Below are 19597 nucleotides of genomic sequence, written 5' to 3'. Positions count from 1 at the left end.
GCTGAAGTCTTCACTGAAGAGCTTCATGTTCAATTATCCTTACCAGTAAATAAAAGGTTTATATGAAGTTCCAATTATGCTTCTTTGTGGGTATAACAGGACATTCTCAGAACTACTCACGTATGGACTTATGTCATTCTGCACTGTGTTTTTTATTTTTTTTTTTTTTTTTTTTTTTGTTTTTTTGAGACAGGGTCTCGATATGCAGCTCAGACTGGCCTTGAGCTCACTTTGTAGCCCAGGCTGGTCTCAAACTCGCAACGATCCTCCTGCCTTAGCCTCCCAAATGCTGGGATTACAGGCATGCGCCACTACGCCCGGCTGTGCCTCTACTAATGAAGTTACACTATTAACTGTTTCATTTCACATACACATATGGACTTAATCTATGGTTTCTTCAATGCTTATTCTAGGACGGAATAGCCACTAAAAAGTCCACAAGAAATTGAGCTAACTCAAACATTCACTTTTAAAGGGTTGTCTATACATGGAAGACATGTATAGAAGAACACCACCCCTGCCCTCAACCCCACACAGCATGATGTATTTGTTTATTTCCTTCCCAGTAAAAGTCCATCATGCAGTGAGGCTATTTGCCCGCAGATCTACAATACCTGCTAAGGTCTGCTGAGCCTGTGGTTCTCACAGATTTGGGGGATTACTATATGAACACAGGACTACACGTGTACTCCTGAAGGACTGTGTTTGTTTCTGTTCAGTTCTCAGCTGGTGGGGAAAAAGCCCTAGCCTATGAATGGTATCCTCTAAGCTACAAGTTTATTCATTCCACAAGTGACAAAGCATAAGGATTTGGGTAAGGAGTGGGTGACATTCCTTTGGTGGACAGCTGGGTACTCACCCAACCATTCTCCCTTCTTCAAAAGAACCTGTGGCTAGGACTTGACACTTGGCTGGGGCACAAAATTAAGGAGGTGCAAAAAAATGGATTAATCATAATATATATTTCAAAATACAGTATTATTTAACATCAACAATTTAAAAATCCACAATGAATAAAATATTAACTTTTAAAATATAAGATCACCATTAGCAATGTTTCCTTTTCCCTCAGGCTCTAATATACTACACTGCTATGTTGTCTTTCTGGTGCCTCTATGTTTTTTTATTAAAAATTTTTTTAGTACTGGAGATTGAACCCAGGGTTTATACACTGAGCTACATCCTCAGCTCTTTCTAATTTTTTTATTTTGAGACACCATCTCACTAAGTTGTCCAGGTGGGACTCGAACCTGTGATTCTCCTGCCTCAGAGCGCTGGTATTACAGGCATGCACCACCACCACGCCTGGCAGACCTTTTAACCTCAGTCCTGACCCTTATGGAATCCTACCTTCTGGGGGCTAGCAATGGGCCCAGCTAAAACATCAGCACTTCCTGACCTCTGCAGGTGGGCTGGCTGATGCAACTGAATAAGATGAGAAGGGGCTTCTTTCAAAGCTCTAGAAGAGGACGTGTTTTGGCTTCGACATTGGGTTTTCTATTCCTATAACCCTAAAGGTCTAGTGGCCATCTCAGAAGTATGGGGCTCAGAGAATGAAAAGCCTATGTCAACTATGGGGGAGGAAAGAGAGGAGTGGGGGTTCCTGATGATCCTGTGCAGCTGACACCTTGGTTCATCTACTTCAGGGTTTCCTGTGGCCTGAAACAGTAAGACTCTTAACCTACTTAAAGCACTGCAACTGGGTCTCAGTGAATAACTGATGAATGTAGTTCTTTTTTGAGTTTTTAAAATTTTTATTAGTACATATTTGCAGTACATAATGATTGCATCCATTGTTGGCAGTTGGTACATGTATATATCGCAATTCTTTTTACTTTACCCTTCCCCCTCTCCATCTCTTGGTCCTCTTCCCATTTGCAAAATATCTATTTCTTTGAATAACTGATAAACATAGTTCTTAGCTGATATACTATACATACAAAAACACTAAACACAATGATAAAACTAAAAACAAAAACACTAAAACACAATGATAAAACTAAAAACAAAAACACTAAAACACAATGATGAAATGGAGCTGTTGTTTGGAGCAAAAACTACCTTAATCTAGTGCTATCTTTTCAATAACCAAGATTCTAGAAGACATCTTTCCCATCCCTGATATTGCTCCCACACAAAAAAGGAATACCTTTGCATTAAGACATACTGGGGAGTACTGAACATGAAGCATTAACTGTAGTATAATTTTAAACAAATGAAGCTTTGTTCTGTTTGGCAGGAGAGTAATTCAAACCATATGAACAAAATGTTGCCTGGTACAATTATTTGTAAGACGTGTGACAAATATGTATGAAAAGAAATTATAAGAATGATAGCAAGCATTAGCTTGTAGGTGTGCTGTTGACGCTAGGAGAGTAGGGAAAGGAGGCATAGGGTGTCAGGGAACAGGTAAGTAAAAGCAGAGCTTCCCAATCTCCCAAACAAAGGAAATGGGGGAAAGCCTTTAGTGACTAGAAAGACATCAGTGATTAAACTAGAGTCTCCTGTTCCAAGAGCAGAGCCCCTTTTTATAGCAAAAGAAAAGTAAAGCAAGCTTCATTCATATCTCTCCCTGCTTGTGTGGGTTAAGTAATAAGCCATCTGGCAAAATGCTATCTGCAGGTCAGCCCTCAAAAGAGGAAAAGAACTCTGTCTGCCAAGCATTTATCAACACCTGAAATTGGTTCTTTTCATTACCAGAACCAAAGCTGCTTTATTAAAAAATTTTAAACCTTCCCTTCAGCCTGCAGACCCTGCCTAAGATTTTAAGCCTAAGATTTTTGCTTTAAGAAAGAAAGAAGATGCCAGGGAGGCTATTAGTACAGCACATGAACAGAGGCCCTCTACCTGACAGAGATAGAGACACCTGATGCTCTGGCTGTGGGCCTCCATGGCCTTCCTGGACCACTTAGCTGATCAGGATCCACTGGACCCCTAGCAGGCAGAAGCTGAGTGGTGCAGCCAGGCCAGTCATGGGATGAGGGATGCTAGTATATGGAGACACTGTGGCAGGCCCTTGCCCCAGAATTGTATGAACTGGAGCTCTGTGTGGACCAGAGACCTGGCTTCACAATACCCTGGAGTCTTTCCCAGAAGGAAAGTGAAGGGGGCTCTCAGAGGTCAAAGGCTGACAGGACAGAAGAGGCTGGCCTCCCTGGCCTGGACCCACCAAGAACTCCCCAGATAGAGATGGGACCAGGTGGAGTCCCAGCATTCACCATGGTGTGGAGAGAGAACCTGATTAGGGGCCCATGAAGCTGCTCCTCTTCTCGCTCTGTGTCCCTGGGCAGGATACTTTGCTCCTTCAGGATCTCAGCTGGATCCTCCATAATGAGGCCATCCATCAGAAAGGGAGCTGTTGGAAACCCTCACAGATACACTAATAAGACTGTGATTCCACACCCTGGTACCTCACCATTCCCTGATACTGACTCATCCCACCATTGCTTGGTGACTTCTGAGTTTGCCTTTTCTGATCATTCCCTGATTCAAGGCAGAACTGGAAGAGAAAGGCAGAGCTCCAGATGCTGGGTGCATCTTCCCTCTGTCTCATGTTGCTGGTATGGTTTTCAACCCTCAGGGGAAAGCAATGGCTTTGGTTTCCAGGCTGCTATTTAAGGGCCAGGGCCTCCTATGCCCACAAAATAGAATGCTATGCTTTGTCAAGAGACCCTATTAGAAGCAAATGACGCCACAAAATACCTCCCAGTACCTCCACTGTACCTTAACTTGCTCTGGTGACACTTCTGTTTCCTATCAAGCCATACTGAGGAGCAGAGGCAAGGACAGACAGGGCTTAGGGAAGAACACTCCCCGAATTCCTCAGCGCCTTAACCTATGTTTTACAGATCTTGGAGCACTGTGTTTTGCTCTCTGCTGTGAGATCATGGCAACAGCTTGAAAGATTTCAGGGCATTTTGTTATAAGTTGAACAAGTTTGTAGCAGGTAGAAAGAAAAGCTATTAATGTCTTAGAAAAAAGTGTATTGTATAGTGTGCCAGAACCGCTCCCATCCACTTACATTCTCTGGGTCCCATAGAAGGAAATGAGGCTTCATCTCCATCCTAGGACACACCACAGGGCCAAACCCAACAGAAGGGCCCCAGCAAAGAAGGAAGCTGGCTGAAAGGGCACAAAGACAGTCCTGAGCATGCAGGCAAGATGGGTGGGGACCTGGGCTTCCACCTAGCTCACCTGAGCAACTCACTATGGAGAACACACAGAAAGCCCTCAGAAACCAGCTCGGATGTGGGCCCTTTCCCTCCTCACCCCCTGCTCTTGCTAACCCTCTGTCAGTGCTCTGAAGTGGATGAGGAAACTATGCAAAGTGGCCACTGTAAAGAAGGCTAAAGAAGAGCAAGGAGGGCCTAGGATCCCCTTCTCCACCACAGCCACACAAAGCAGGCAGAGCCAGGGGAAAGCAGACCCCTCCTGAGAACAGCTCCCTCACACAGCCCAGCCTTGTCCCTTCTGCTGATGCCTTCTAGGCGCTGACCCTTATGCGGTAAGTGGGACAGATTGTATCTTTCCTCCCTGCAAGGTTGTTCCTAGGGAACCTCTGAAACTCCCCAGCACCAGCACAGACAAGTTGTTACTATTGGCCACTGGACTCTACTACGGCAGCACCTTAAACCTGGGCCAGGCAGGCTGCAGGCTCCTTCACAAACCTGACCACATCTCCACATGACAGTAGGCCCTGGCTTCTGACATGAACCCATAAGAATCAAAATCACAGGCTAGTACTTTCAGGTCTCAGAGTTGTATAAACAGACCAACAAGTCTTTCCTTGGGGGTACTTAGGCATTCTCCAAGGGATGTGGGAGTCACAAAGTGATATAGGAGACCTGTGGAAATGTAGGTCCCTGGCCTCCTCTATGAAGATCACTGAATCACAGCTTCCATCTAGATTTAGCAAAGGAGACCATATGAAGCTCTGAAAACAGCCTAGCAGTGAATATGGTCATATGAAAGTGGAGAGTCACACAGCACATGGGATGATGAGCTCATCTACAGGGAGGAGGCTACACTGCAGGTAGCACTGGTCCATAGCACACAGTCACCCACCATCACTGCTGGGCAGACAAAACCCATCAGCATGATGCCCTGCATGAGACACCCTTCAGAGACACCAGAATGGAGTCTGCTCCCTATCTCTGAATAAAATTCAAGAGCTTATAGAATGAGCACTAGTGCTGGTCTTTACCTTCCTAAATCCACTTGTTCTCAAGATACCTAAAAGCTCTGGCCTCTAGGGTATATTGTTTTCTTCTGCAAAGGGCAAACTACCTATTTCTCATTAAAGTGCTTTTTTGCTTCACAGCTTCAATACCCGGACTATGCTTAAAACCCTTACAATTCTGGTAAAGTCTACTCTGTTGTTGCAAGAACCTCAGTAATACATCGACTCCCAGGACTGTGTCCTCCTGAGTTAGTCATTATATCTTGTTCAGATTCTGTCCAATCATAGTCATTTTACCAATAATATGCAGTACTCATAATCTTGTTATTATATGAAAATGTCACCATAGTTATGCAGTGAAAACATCATCAGAATGGCAATACAACCAGACACAACTATCCAACACTTGCTTTCCTTTAGCTTAGGCCAAATTTAATATAAACAAAGTAGGCTAGTTTCTTCATGTGCTTGCTTTTGCCCTTCCTCAAAGCCCTGATGATCACAGATGTATTGCTGCCCTTGCAACTCAAAGTGCACTCCCTGGGCCAGCAGCATTCATGTCACAAGGAAACTTGTTGAGAACTGCAGAAACTCAGATCCCAGCCCAGAGCCCTGGAATCAGAGGCTGCTTTTCACGTCATAGGCACACTCAAATTTAAGAAGCACTGCCCAGAAGTATTCTCCTCCCACAGGTCCCCTGCCCATATACTTCCACCCTGGATCAGAGATTGCCTCTACTCCCTGGAGGTCACTGAAGGGTTCTCCAAGGGGTGCAGTCACCATGGCAACTTCAGTCTGGCTGGTATTGCAACCACTTGCCTGTACCTGGACCCACTTGGCCCCCAGCCCTTTAACTTTCCAAGGCAACATTGGTCCAGAATGGTTAAAAATGTGCAAGGCTTTTTGCTCCCCAAAACGTTAATTCATAAGGAAAAAAGATCTATTTTTAGGTGTCAACTGCCAACCATCCCAGCTCACAGGCCTTCTCCTCCCACTTGCCCAATTAGAAAGATCATATTGTTTCCTGGCATACAATTCCAAGGGCACTGAACACAGGCAGGGGACTCGGAGAAGGGCTCCAAGAACAGCTCTTAGTGAATGGAAACAAGATGATTTCTGCTCAAAGCAATTTCCTTAGCACCCACCCTTTCCTCCTCCCACAGACCCCAAGCTGAAGGGATGCCAAGGCCACATGGAAGTAACAGAACACCAACATATGCAAGACATATTTTTCACCCTCAAGTACAGAGAAGTGAGAGCCAATCAGTTAACTCTCCCTGCATCCCACCCAAGTTGAAAGCTTAATAATAGTCCAATCTCTATTTCTCAGATGACGGAGATGAGACTGTTGCCTTTTTTTTTTCAGCATGAAGGAATGTGTATAAAAAGAATGTAAAGTTCAAAAGCTTCTCACCAATTCTGCTCTATATGGGAACCCTAGAAATGACCATAACACAGCATTTACCTTGCGATCTGGGTATGCCACAGCAATGGTAGCATGTGAGCCCATTTTCCTTTTTTCTGTCCTCAGTAGCTGGCACTCATTCATCATAATACTTTCCCAGTTGTGCCTAGGTGCTACCTTTGAATCCTTCTCAACCAAGGCCCTTGTTCTGCACCATCAGGCCCACCCTGGACCGCCTCAATCAGGATCCACATTTCACAAGCTCTCCAGGTGACTGTCACCTGATGTGGATCCACAGAGTGAGATGTACCTGCTATCCTAGTCTGTTCTTGGGTTTCCAATATCTATAGCTTAATTTCTATTCAAACTTCTCCAGGGGTTACAAATTGGAAGCTTATAAACAATAACTGACCCATTAATTTTTTAAAAATCAGTATCAAACATTCAAAGACTAGAAGACAATGTAAAAACCCAGGTTTCTGGTGGAAAAATATCAGCACACTTGACAATCTTGGGCCCACATTTCCACATGGTAACAAGGATAAAATTAGTAGTGGTTACTGGCTTTAGACAAGGCACAGGCACTTTCATTTATCCCCCATCTCCACTACTCCCTGCTGCCTTACACAGCTAGTTCTACTCATGCCTACTGCCAACCTGAATTTGCAACTATACCACAGTATAGTTGTCCCCAGAATCAAAAACTGCCCATGCAGCATTACTTCCACTCACTTAGTTCTTTTTTTTTTGGTTTTTCTCCGGTACCGGGAGCCGAACTCACGACCTTGCGCTTGCCAGGCAGGCACTTTGCCGCTGAGCTAAATCCCCAGCCCCTCCACTCACTTAGTTCCTTCAACAACTCTAAGGTCAGCAACCATACCTGCCCTAGCATAATTTCCCTTCCCCACAGGACCCCTGTAGGAGGAGCTACCATCACCTCTTCATATAGTCCCACCCCCCTAAGGTCTGCAGCCACATACCACATACCCTTTCTATCATTCAGTGGTCCAGCGCCAAAGTTCTTCAGAGTATAAGCCAGACATGTGCACTTCCTAGTTCTGACATTCACGGCAGAGCGAGAACCCATGGCACATGTGTTAGACGCCTGCTATGATCTGAATGATGGTGTCCCTGCTAAAACTAACGTTGACACTAAATCCCAATGCAGTGGTACTAAGGGATATGGCCTTTGAGCAGTGACTATGTAACTTGGGCTCTCCCCTCACACATAAGAGTAATACTCTTATAAAGAGCTTCCTTGCCCTTCTCTCTTCCTCCAAGTAAGGACACAGGATCAAGGTACTAGCTGGGAACAGACAAAAGCCCTGGCCAACACCAATGCTGGCAACTAGATTTCGTACATCCCAGTCTCCAGAACTGTAGGAAATATATTCCTGGTCTCTATAAATTACCCAGTGTTTATTGCAGCACAAATCAACTAAGATACTCCCTCATGCCCTTTCTCTTTCCTTATCTGTGAAATCAGGAGTAGCACTTACCTTACTACCTCACTGAATTATTGTGAGAAATAAAAGTGAAGTGCTTAGCACAGTGCCTGGTATAGAGTATGTGCTCAATAAAGGTGGTTTTGCTATTATTATTCAAAAGGTATTTGTCAAGAGATTATCTTTTCTATCACCTCTGAGTATACCTCCTCACCCCCACTGAAACTGAGAATTGTCCCAAATTCCAGGCTATCACTTAGGGCAGGGAATAAGACCCCATAGTCTGCCTGGGTCTCTGGCCAGGCTCCCCACATTAGCATCTGAGGCTATGGGCTGGTGGAATGAGTTTTAAAGCCACGCAGCTGCTACAGCCATGCGTGGCATTTTCCTTACAGCCACACATAACTTCTGTAAGAACCAGCCATATTCTGTGTACTGTTAAGAAGTAAGCATTTTCAATTGCTTCCCTTTAAAGGTAGTTAAGATATACTTTTTAATTCAATTTTAGCCCACACAGATCTCTTCCTTCTTTGATCTCACAGTGTACTTGGTCAACACTACACAGTGTAGCATTTAATGTTCTCTCAATATTTCATAAAGGCCGTGTGACTCTGCAGAAAAACTGTAAGTGACCTACATAGGTGATTACCACAGTATGTTAAAACAGGCTTTTAAAGTGCATACATGTATACAAAACACTCTCTGCAGCAATTTCCTTCCTTCAGTAAAACAGACCCCTATTTATTTGCATTTATTTTATACCACCAAAGTGCTGAACAATGTAGCAAACAGAAAACAGACGATGTCCATCCCTCTCCATTTCCTGTATAGTAAGAGACATGTTCTATGTTGACTAAACTATGAAATGGAACTCTTCCAGTCATCTTTGGTAACATTTCAGCCATGCACTGTGTAATAAATGAAAAGGGACTGAATTGGGACACTGTCTTGTTTGTTTCCTTAAAAAGAGACTGGTAATGATCTCTAGGCAGCAGCATTTTATCTGCCAACGCTGCAAAACTGATGGAAGAAACAAGATGTGTCTTTCCAAAAACAATGGTTTCCAAGCAAGTTCCTCCTCGCAGATCTAAAATGTGTCACTGGTCTCAATAGGCCAGAGGTCTGGCCTCAGCTGTCCTTTACAGGAACCACCACAGCTTCACATTCACAGCCTTCAGAATGCAGAGGGCATAATAGCCACCAGCAGGAACTGTTTGCAAGGAGAACTGCACAGGTCATCTTTAGTGTCTCTGAGCTGGGTGGCAGTAGAGGTATTTGGGAGAGTTCTGGGCACCTATGGCCTGTGACATCTATTCAAGCAACCTGCTGGTACTGCCTTTCTATAACTGGCTGTGACCCACAAACGAGAAATTAAAGTAACGAAGGAGAAATAAGCCTTGTGGTTCTACAGCACAAGAGGGTAACTACATCTGACAATTTATTATGTAGTTTATACATCAATTTATTATGTAGTTTATATATATATAAAGAAAGGAATATATGTATAAAGAAAGGAATTCAAGGTTTCCAAAATAAATGATAAACATTTAAGGAGATAGATATGCTAATGACCATGATTTGATCATTTTTCATTGAAACACATCAATTATGTGACATTCCATTCATTCTGGTTTATTTGAAAAAATAAAGCAGAACTAGCTATATAATTCATGGTGTTAACTGAGGTTCTGGTCAACAGCTCCACTTCCACAAAGACAGACAATAGCCTTACTAAAGAGGCTCATGAGGGCTGATTGGGAGTCATGTGCCCATCTGTGCAAACCTCACCACCCTGTTTGGCAACTCCTCCCTTGCTAAGGGGACATGGAGGGTTTCATCACACATACTTGACCTTTAACAACAAGGAAACCCCAGTGTCTGTGATGTTCCGTGCCCATGGTGACGGTTCAACAGTGACCTCTAGCATTGCCAAAAAGACTCATAGAAGGGTTTGGGCAGAGCCTGAGGTCTCCACTGGAGAAAATGGCATCAGTATAGCACTAAGAACAAAGGGACAGAAAACTCCTTACTTCGCACTTACAGGAAGTGCATTCCTTAATTAACTGCTTGACATACTGCCCTGGAGTGAGTATCTCCACCTCCCCAAGTATCTGTCACATCCCCTTGGCCCTAGCTCCCCACCTGCTGTCAGTGTAGATTCTCAATGAGTAGGGTCTCTAGGTGGGGAGAGTCTCGGGCACCTAGGATGCAGGAGATGAGCAGGGAAAACACCTTGCAAGTGTTCACTGGTTATAAAATATAAACACACTCCAAGGCCCAAGGCTTATAAGCACTTCCTCTGAGATTTCCCATCCACTGCTGAGTTACCCCAAGTGGCCTTGGGATATGGGAATCAGTGAAGAAGGCTACCAAGCACATTTCCAGCATAGACCCACTTGTGGAGTCACGTCATGTGAACTCTAGTGTGGACAACTTAAAGGCAAACCCTAACACATCACCTCTGTCCTGGCTCTTCGCTAGGCCAGTTAAAAGTTCTCTGGAAGGAAGTAAGGTCCCTCTTACTCACTTTTGTAGAAAGTGAAGTATGTGACCAGTCTGGCAACCAACAGTTACTAAAACAGGTCCCAACCTTCCTGTGACAGAGGATCCAGTAGTGCTAAAGAAGAAGGAAAACAAAAAATAAAACCATAAAAGACCATGCTGCAAATTCACACAAGACAGTTCTTAGTTCAGACTTTCATGACAAGACTATGGGGACAGTCACAGCAGCCACGAGCACCCACGTACCTCCTTAAAGGAGGGTAGTCAGTACTCTGTACCTCCGTGCCCACAAATGGCAGAGAGTAGACCACAATGGTTAGGGTTTAAAAAATTCCTCTGTAGTATAAACAACATTTGAATCCTTTGAATGTGAATTATTACAAGAGTCTACTTTAAGAGGGAAGTCAGAAATTTAATAGCTGTATGACCTTTAGTTTCATTTTAAAAGACTACTACTAAATTTTTGTCCAACTACTTCCACATCTTTCAGAAATAAATTCTCCAGCATTATATGATGACTCTGATTTGCCAGAGGAAGGAAAGGTAACACTTTATACCATGCCCCACACTACCCCAGGGCTTGCTGCTTGCTTTCCCTCCCTAGACAGTAGGGCCTTCTGAATGGTAGATGTGCTGTGCCCCATTAGGAGCATAGCCACAGGCTCCCCTCAGAAGGCTGCCACATCCACATGCCCTTGTCCCTCTGCCCAGTATCTTGGCAAAGGATGCTTGGGATTTATTTCCTGGGACTTCCAAGGATACCCTGATGGGCTCCTCTCAGCTGTGGCTGCTATTTGTATCCTGGGAAGCACTGGCCACAGGGAATTTGCCCACTCCTCTGGGCAGTTCCTGCAAGCCCAGCGCAGCTTCCACTGGGCTCATCCCCTGCCACCACATGCTCTTCTCTTTCCCTCTTTATCTCCACAGGTCTGCCTCGGACTTGCCCTTAAAATTCTCACTCAAGGCCTCCTCTCCCGTAGAAGCTTTCCCTTTAGACTACTACCCCCCTTGCAGGAAGTCCAGTCTTTATCTGTGCCACTGCACTGCCATGAGCACTCTGCACTGTACCACCACAAGGACTCCCACCTGGTTAACACTCCCTAGGACACCTCCCTAGGCCTTCCCTGCCCACAGGGGGTACACGTGTCACAGAGCTCCCTGGGTACCCCAGGTGTGTACCCTATGTGTGCTCATCCTCCCTGGGCTGTTCCTCTTAGAGGGCAGAGCACAGAGGGAGAGTGTGGTCTTCTGTGTGAGGCTGCCTTTCGGGCACGGTTCCAGCAATCTCAGAACAGGAAGGCCCCACAGGCTGACGAATGCTTTCCCTCCCTAGACAGGTCACCTTCACACAGCTGGAGGACTTGGGGTGGTGGGTGGGGGACTTGTACACTATGACAATCAGGACAAAATAACAGGCAAGACATAGCACCACTGCTGCATGTAAACTGAGGTAGGGCAAATGGCTTGGGAAGTTGTGGAGGCCGTGTGAGCCTTTGATTGAATCCCACAATTCCAGGCAGGGACTTACGGGTCTGGAGAGCTGGAGGCAGACCCTCCTCCAGGGGACACATGTGCTAGGTGGGAAGGCAGGTGGGCAAGCACTCTCCTCCCTAGCTCTTGTGAGGGGCACCAAGGACAGTCACCAACCACCACCAGCACAGTCACAGAAATGAGAAGGCCTGGCCTGTGAGAAAGGAGTGTCACACTTCAGCAGCTCCCAGGCACCACGAATTCCCTAGTTCAAGCCCCAAAGCTGTAGAAGCATCAAAACCTGGCTGTTGTAGACAGCAAACTCTGTGAGGATAGGGTGGTGTATGTCTCCCTACTCAACACCAGATTCTTGCATAGTACTTGCCACACAGAGTGGGTTTGCAGCCAAATGATACTTCAGAAGGTATAAGAGCTCAGACCCTTAGTTTTGAATCATCACAGGTACCATATGTTGAACACAATGTGCAAAAACAAATGAGCCTTACCATTTCTGGATGTATACAGTACAGGACAGGAGTGGGTATATAAAAATCTCTAACTCAAAACTGACAGCTGCTTCTTATAGGACTACCCATTGTACACTGAAAATTTAGCCAGACAAACCTCTACTGCAGTTTTTCATCAATAGGATAAACACATAGTATTTATTTGAATCCTCAAGTGATGGATCTGAGCTGATTCAGTAAAGGACCCACAGCTCTGCTGACCACAGCAGTTCTAAAGCAGCCTGTCAGCAGGGTCTGGCCACCTTGGCAGGAAAATCGAGCCAAAAGCAGAAAAGTGCCAGCAAATTCTAGCCCATTTTCTTACACGCACGTACATATGTACACACACACACACACACACACACACACACACACAGAAATAAAAACAACTACAGTGACTATTTCAGCAGACACGTAACACAGTTTACTCTGCTTTCCAGTAACTAGGTCAGCAGCTAAGATTTTCTTTCTTGTCTTTTCTTTTCAAAGAAAACATTCCCTAACCAAAATATGGAATTCATCTGCATTGTAATCCCAAGTGGGAGCAGACTCATTTCCTCCAAATCTGTGTATCACTCACTCCCACTCAGTCTCTTTTCTCATGGACAATGAATGGAAACACTCCCTTGTAGAAATTTCAACTGCCTCTTAGAGACAGATGTTTTGGAAAGCACTAATAAGTCATTCGTCATTTCAAGGCAGGTCACACACTCAACCACTCTCTAGCTCATACTCATCCACAAGAGCTTAGATAGGTGTTAGTTAGCAACTTTCTCACTCAGCTCCTTAACCAACACATTCCCCTTCAGGAGGACCATCTAAGGCCTTTGGCTTAGCGATGTCCTCATCATTTGCTGCAGGATCAAGAGTGAAACTTTCTGGGCATATGTTTCTTTGTAAAGATCTGGTATGGTCAACTCTTCAACAAAATGTCACTTTCAGAAAGTGAAATAGGCACTTGGGAAAGAACATGAGCATTTTTCAGCTAACAGGGCACTGTTTATGAATTTGTACAAGGCAAATGGGCCCCCTGTGGCTTGAAAGAGATGATTGGATACTTCTCAAGCACTCATCCCAGCTCACACTTCCCCCAGAAAGCCTCACTTGCTTCCTGAGAGGAGCTCACTGCAAGCTTTCTTCTTTTTTTTTTTTTTTTTTTTTTGGTTTTTCTCCGGTACCAGGAACCAAACTCACGACCTTGCGCTTGCCAGGCAGGCGCTTTGCCGCTGAGCTAAATCCCCAGCCCCCAACAAGCTTTCTTCTTGTTGAAAGGCTTGGCACAATGTGTGAAGGCAGACTGTGTGGGCCACCTGGATGTGCTGTGAAATAGTTTCTCAAATAGCCACGTGGCATTTGGAATCAATATTCCAAATGCACCTACAAAAACAAACTTGAACACCTCAATTCACTCCTTAGAAGATCTACTTTGCTCCAACAGAGGCAACTGACCAAGAATTTCAGCAGACTCTAACACACCATCCAGTTACTGGCAAGAAGAAGGAATAGAACATGCACATTTGGAAGGGTGTGAAGTCAGTCAAGGAAAACTCTCAAACACAGACCCATCCTTACTTACAGGCCTTCAATGAAGCCACAATGCAGAAATAATTAGAGAAGCTAAGAACTGAGAAATATATCCAAGATTTAAAAACTTAAAACCCACACACAGATTACTCTCATCTACCTTGGCAATGTCACCTGTTTCAATGAGTTCTAATGTCTATTACACCTGAGTCATTAAGGCCAGAACAAATACACACTTGCAGAGCTGCACATGTCAGCTTGACATTAGTACACATTGTCAAAATTACAATATTGGCTCCCTTTCTTGTGTTCTTTGTTGTACCAGTGAGGGCCATTTATATGTAATATTTCAGCTTTCCAAGTGAAAAGTAACAGGACAGTTTTTCCGTGGATTGACCATAAAGCTGTAACTGGCAAGATACTTTTCAAACTTGCCACCCTCAGGGACTCCACTTAGCAAAACCATTAGAGGAAAAAGGGTGTGTGTGTGTGTAAAGTATTAAGGGATTAACAGACACAGATGATACAGCAAAGCATTTAAGGGCATAAACTTTAGCCAAAGGGATAGATGCTCAGCTCCTTAACCTTATGAGCTGTGTGGACTGGACAAATCACGTTTCCCAGTACATAACATGGGGATAACAGAACCTCTGCTTCCTAGAATGATGCTGCACCCTAGGTACAGTGCCCAGCACATGGAAAGCTTTCCATAAATTGTAGTTTTTATCACATAATTCACACTAATCTCAGTTTAAATGCAGGCTACTGCTTACATAAGAGGACAGAATTTGGCAGTCACCTGCACTATCACCAGAATTGGCCTCCTGTTCTCCTTATCACTTAACTGTCTCAGTTTGCATCATTTAACTGTCTCAGTCCTGTTTATATTGAGTACGAGTTTCCTGATGACACAGTAGTTACACACAGAAACATCTATTTGTTTAGTTGTTTGCTTTTTGCTGCTTTCAAATGTCTATGGATTGATGTATGTGGATCCCAGAAATAATCAATAGTTGCTGAGCTGAAGAGGTTTTTCTCTGTTTGTTTTTACTAGAAGTCAGTCCTCAGAACCCGTGGTTTGCAAACTTCATTTCCAAGCACTGAACACTATTTATTATAGACAATCTCACAAGCAACCTAGTTCTGTACATGAAACAAATAAAAGCAGAGCCGTATGACTTAGAAAGACAGGGTTAAGAAGTTTTCCCCTTCCAACTATTACCCACATGCAGCCTCTAAAATGCATCTTAGGACTGAATGCTGTGGGACATGCTTAGAAAAACAGTGATTTAAACCCTTCTTCCAACTTCGGTCTCATGGCCTACACTGGTAGAGGCTCAACGGCATCTCCTTACTCAGTGACAAACTCACAAACCCACAAATCATGGCCTCTTGCTTTGTAAACACTCTAGACTGTTGTAAATGGCTATAAACTGGGCAGACCCTTATTTTCTATCTTTTACTAACTATAACACTAGTTACATCAACTGCTCCTGCCCAAATCCCATAGAACCACAGTGTTTACACAGCTGTGCCAATGAGTAGGGTTGATGTGTGATGTCATTATTATCAGCTTCTGGAGGAGCTATCCTCCATTGACAGCTCTTTGTACCTACCAGGCAATGACATGTAAACCAAGGTTGGTCCAAAACACAAAAATTCCAAGAAGTTTTCAAAAAAATTGTCATCCTCACGGTAGAATAAGTGCTCTGTAAGATGTTTGTGAAGTATCAGCAGTTTCCACAATATGAAATGTAACAGGGACAAGAGAACTAGAGAAAAATTCCAAGCAGGAAATCAGAATAATGAAGCAGCTGGGGAAAGTCATTACTTCAGAAAGCAGACACTAGGAAGCAGGCCCCTCCTCCTCCTCAGTTTAATTGCTGCTCAGCGGAAGCATGACATAGATTTAAGTGTGGGAATCCAAGAGGTAGAGGGGGGACTTGTTCAGGGTGGTCTGAGGGAGACCAGCCAGGAGTGATGGGCTACAGCCAACCAACAAAAACTCCAGCCAATGAGAGGAAAGTATTTCCTCCTCAGAAAAGGCCACGCCAAGTCCCTAGGGAAGGGCTGGAAGACTCCCAGCTTGAGTCATTCGGAAACAGATTTAACAAAGTGCTGCAGGGTATCCCGGGGGAATGGTGTAGCCCTGACAGAAGAGGCTTCATGACCAAGTAGGTCTTTTCTGGCTCCAGCTCCCATGATTCCTGGATCTTCTGTTTCTTCCAGTTCACTGTGGCCAGCAGTGAAGAGGCTGACTGCCATGATCCTCCAGTCTGAAAGAATGGCCCGGATGTAATTATGGCAAAGGTCTCCCAACTGCAGCCCAAACTTCCACGTCAACAGCTCCACGTGGCCTTGGGATGTTACAAGGACAGCGCGGGTCCTGTCTAAGGATCTGCTACTCCATTGTAGGCACTCATTAGTCAGGTACCTTCCCATGCCCTCTTACACTTCTGTATCTCAGCTGCTGAGAACAGGTCCCTGAAACATCTGCTAATCAGGTTTGTTCCTGGTAGCCAGGAATAATTAAATCTGCTCCATGATGGGAACATTGGGAAGGTCTCATATTCCACAACTGGTCAGTAAGCAGAGCAGATGGGCTGCACCTGAAGCCGTGTCTGCTTAAATCTGGTTAAACTGTAAGAATAAGCCCTAAGTGACATTCATCACTCAGCCTTTGGGAAGACATGCTTGAGAGCAGGTGGAAAGGTCAGACTTTCTCCATCATTCCCTCTAACCTTCTGTTCCACCCTGCCGGTCACTCATGCCAAGATAAGGTGGTGTATCTTCTGGTGTTGCTCATTACACACCAAAGCTTTATTTTCTTGTTAACTATTCCCTTCACTCTACTTTCCAGAAAACTCCAGTCTACGAATTTAAACAAGAAAAGCCTCCCAGAAAGTACCAGATTAGATTTTAAAGAACATGTTTTTCTGTCTGGCTTCAAAGTTACTGGGTGCTAGTGCTGTAGCTGGTGCAGCTATTAACTTCTGTGGTGTAACAAAATGCTTCAGACAGCAATGATGTATTATTCCTCATCATTCCCTGGGTTATCTCGGCAGCACAATTTGTAACAGTTACATGTTGGAAACAGCCCAAATGCCCATCAACCAAGGAATGGATAAAAAAGATGTGGTCTTTTTTAAATAATAGAGTAATCCTCATCCATAAAAAAGGATAAACTGAAGACTTCATAGGTAGATGGATGCAACTGGAGACTATACTCATAAGTGAAATAAATCAGATGCAAATGTGTAAACATTGTATTGTCTCCCTAGTGTGAGAAGCTGAAAGAGTAAATAAGATCCAAAATGTACAACAGATATTGTAAAATGGGAAGAAACTTCAAAAGGAAACAGAAACTGAGGTAGGGGAATGGAGAAAAGAAGGAAAGGAAAAGCAAAAAAAAAAAAAAAAACAACATATATATATATATGATAGTTATACTACTAATTTCTCTTAGTTCATTGAAAAGAAAGGTTTGTGCTAATATTATTTGGACAGTTAAAAGCTGATATCTTGTACTCTAAGTAACTAATTTAAAGATAACAATACACAATGTACTAATCGTTGTTACCCTCCTATTATCTTGCTTTGAAATTTTTATTTTTTTCCCTTTAAAATTAAAAAAAAAGAACTATGGTCTTATTTACCTATCCCTTGAGTCTGGGCTGGCCTTGTGATTTATTTTCACCAACAGAATGTGACAGAAGTGTAGTGTAAGTTACAAAGCCTCTGACTCAAGGAGATAAGGCAACTTCCATTTTCATCCTCTTAAAACATTGCCCAAGACTTCCATGTATGGAAATCAGTCCAGTGTGCAGGAGGCTGGCAGAACTTGTCCACAGGCAGCAGTCACTTCCCTGTTCCAATATCTACCTATTCCAATATCTATTGTACACTTTGGATTTTACTTACTCATTCAGCTTCTCACACTAGTGAGACAATACAATGTTTACACATGTGGGTCTGATTTATTTGACATATGAGTATGTTCTGTTTGTTTGTTTTGTTTTTGTTTTTCTCCAGTACCGGGAACCGAACTCATGACCTTACGCTTGCCAGGCAGGCGCTTTGCCGCTGAGCTAAATCCCCAGCCCCATGAGTATGTTCTGAAGGCGCATCCTTTTACCTATAAAACTCTCAAGTTTATTTTTCTTTATGGCTGAGTAGTATTCCATTACATTTTTTTTAAAAAATCATTTTTATCCATTCCTCAGTTTATGAGCATTTGGGTTGTTTCCCAGATTTAACTATTACAAACTGTGCTGTTATAAACACAGGTGCACATATATCACTGTGCTATGATGTTTTTAATTCTTCTGGGAAGATACCCTGAAGGGGAATAGCTGGTCAAATCCTAGTTTTTTGAGGAATCTCCGGACTGATTTCCTCAGTGGTTGCACCAGTCTACACTCCCACCAACAGTGCAGAAGGGTTCCTTTTTCCCCAGCATTTTTGGTTTATTTCTTGATAATAGCTATTCTTTCCCTCCAGCATTTTTGGTTTATTTCTTGATAATAGCTATTCTTTCCAGGGTGAGATGGAATCTCAGTGTTATTTTAGACTCCAGTTCTTGATGGGAAGAGTTAAAAAGAATTTGTAACCTTGACTCCAAAGAAGTCCCTCATCTGTGTCACAGTGATACGAGTTCTAGGACCTGGTTATAGTCCCTCTGAGACTAAAAGTATCCTAAAATAGATGCTAAATTCTGTACACAACCCTTGAAGGGCCCTGGAACACTTTATAACACTGAAGGCTCTGAATAATTCTGCAGTAAAAGTTAATCTTGTTTAACTATGTTTGATCAAAAACAAGTTAAGTTCATAGAAGCAGAGGAAGACCATTTTCCAGTAAAACCTTTTAGGAAAGAATGGTTTAGCAAAGTTTAGCATACTTTGTCTTCTTGTCTGGTGAAATGTTCCATATTTGTGAACACTACCTACCTCTCAGGTAACTACATATGAATATACTTCCAATCAAATCATCTTGATTGGCCTTAGAGAAAAGCTGTGCACACAAAGGGTCCTTTCTTTTTTTGTTCTTTTCTTTTCTTTTCTTTTCTTTTCTTTTCTTTTCTTTTCTTTTCTTTTCTTTCTTTTCTTTTCTTTCTTTCTTTCTTTCTTTCTTTCTTTCTTTCTTTCTTTCTTTTTCTTTCCTTCCTTCCTTCCTTCCTTCCTTCCTTCCTTCCTTCCTTCCTTCCTTCCTACCTTCCTCTCTTTCTTTCAGTAAAATATTTTGGGCACTAACAGAAATCTTGATTCCTACAGAATGAACCTTAAGAGAGTCACTCTGATTAAACTTCAGAAGTTTAACATTCAATGACAAGAGTAAAACCAATAGATGCCAACTTTTTTTTTTTCCACAAGAGGCCAATAAGAGACTTCTTACTTCCTATTGGTCACCAATGTGTAGTCTCTCATTTAATTTTTTGCTCAATTGAACAGAAAATATTCCTCCTATCCTCTAAACCAGGTTCTCCATTAGCAGTTTTCTATAGTCATGATATGGGAAAAATGATAATACTCTAGTCATGAGACCATGATGACATGGGAAGGGCCAA

At 43.3% G+C, this 19597-nt stretch overlaps 1 protein-coding gene across 2 annotated transcripts in view; it reads right to left on the bottom strand.

Annotated features, from left to right (window-relative positions):
- Positions 1–19597, bottom strand: part of Lhfpl2 (lipoma HMGIC fusion partner-like 2) — a gene marked incomplete at its 5' end in the record, with an annotated part of 158165 nt that overhangs the window by 41389 nt on the left and 97179 nt on the right. Inside the window, 1 exon segment of one of the 2 annotated variants that reach the window (XM_005386018.2) lies at positions 10557–10646. 2 annotated transcript variants of the gene reach the window in all.

The sequence above is a fragment of the Chinchilla lanigera genome, unplaced genomic scaffold, assembly GCF_000276665.1.
Source record: "Chinchilla lanigera isolate Chin_1 unplaced genomic scaffold, ChiLan1.0 scaffold00024, whole genome shotgun sequence".
NCBI classification, from domain to species: domain Eukaryota; kingdom Metazoa; phylum Chordata; class Mammalia; order Rodentia; family Chinchillidae; genus Chinchilla; species Chinchilla lanigera.
Note: the sequence above shows the minus strand (reverse complement) of the source record. Positions and strands in the feature narration are given on the sequence as shown.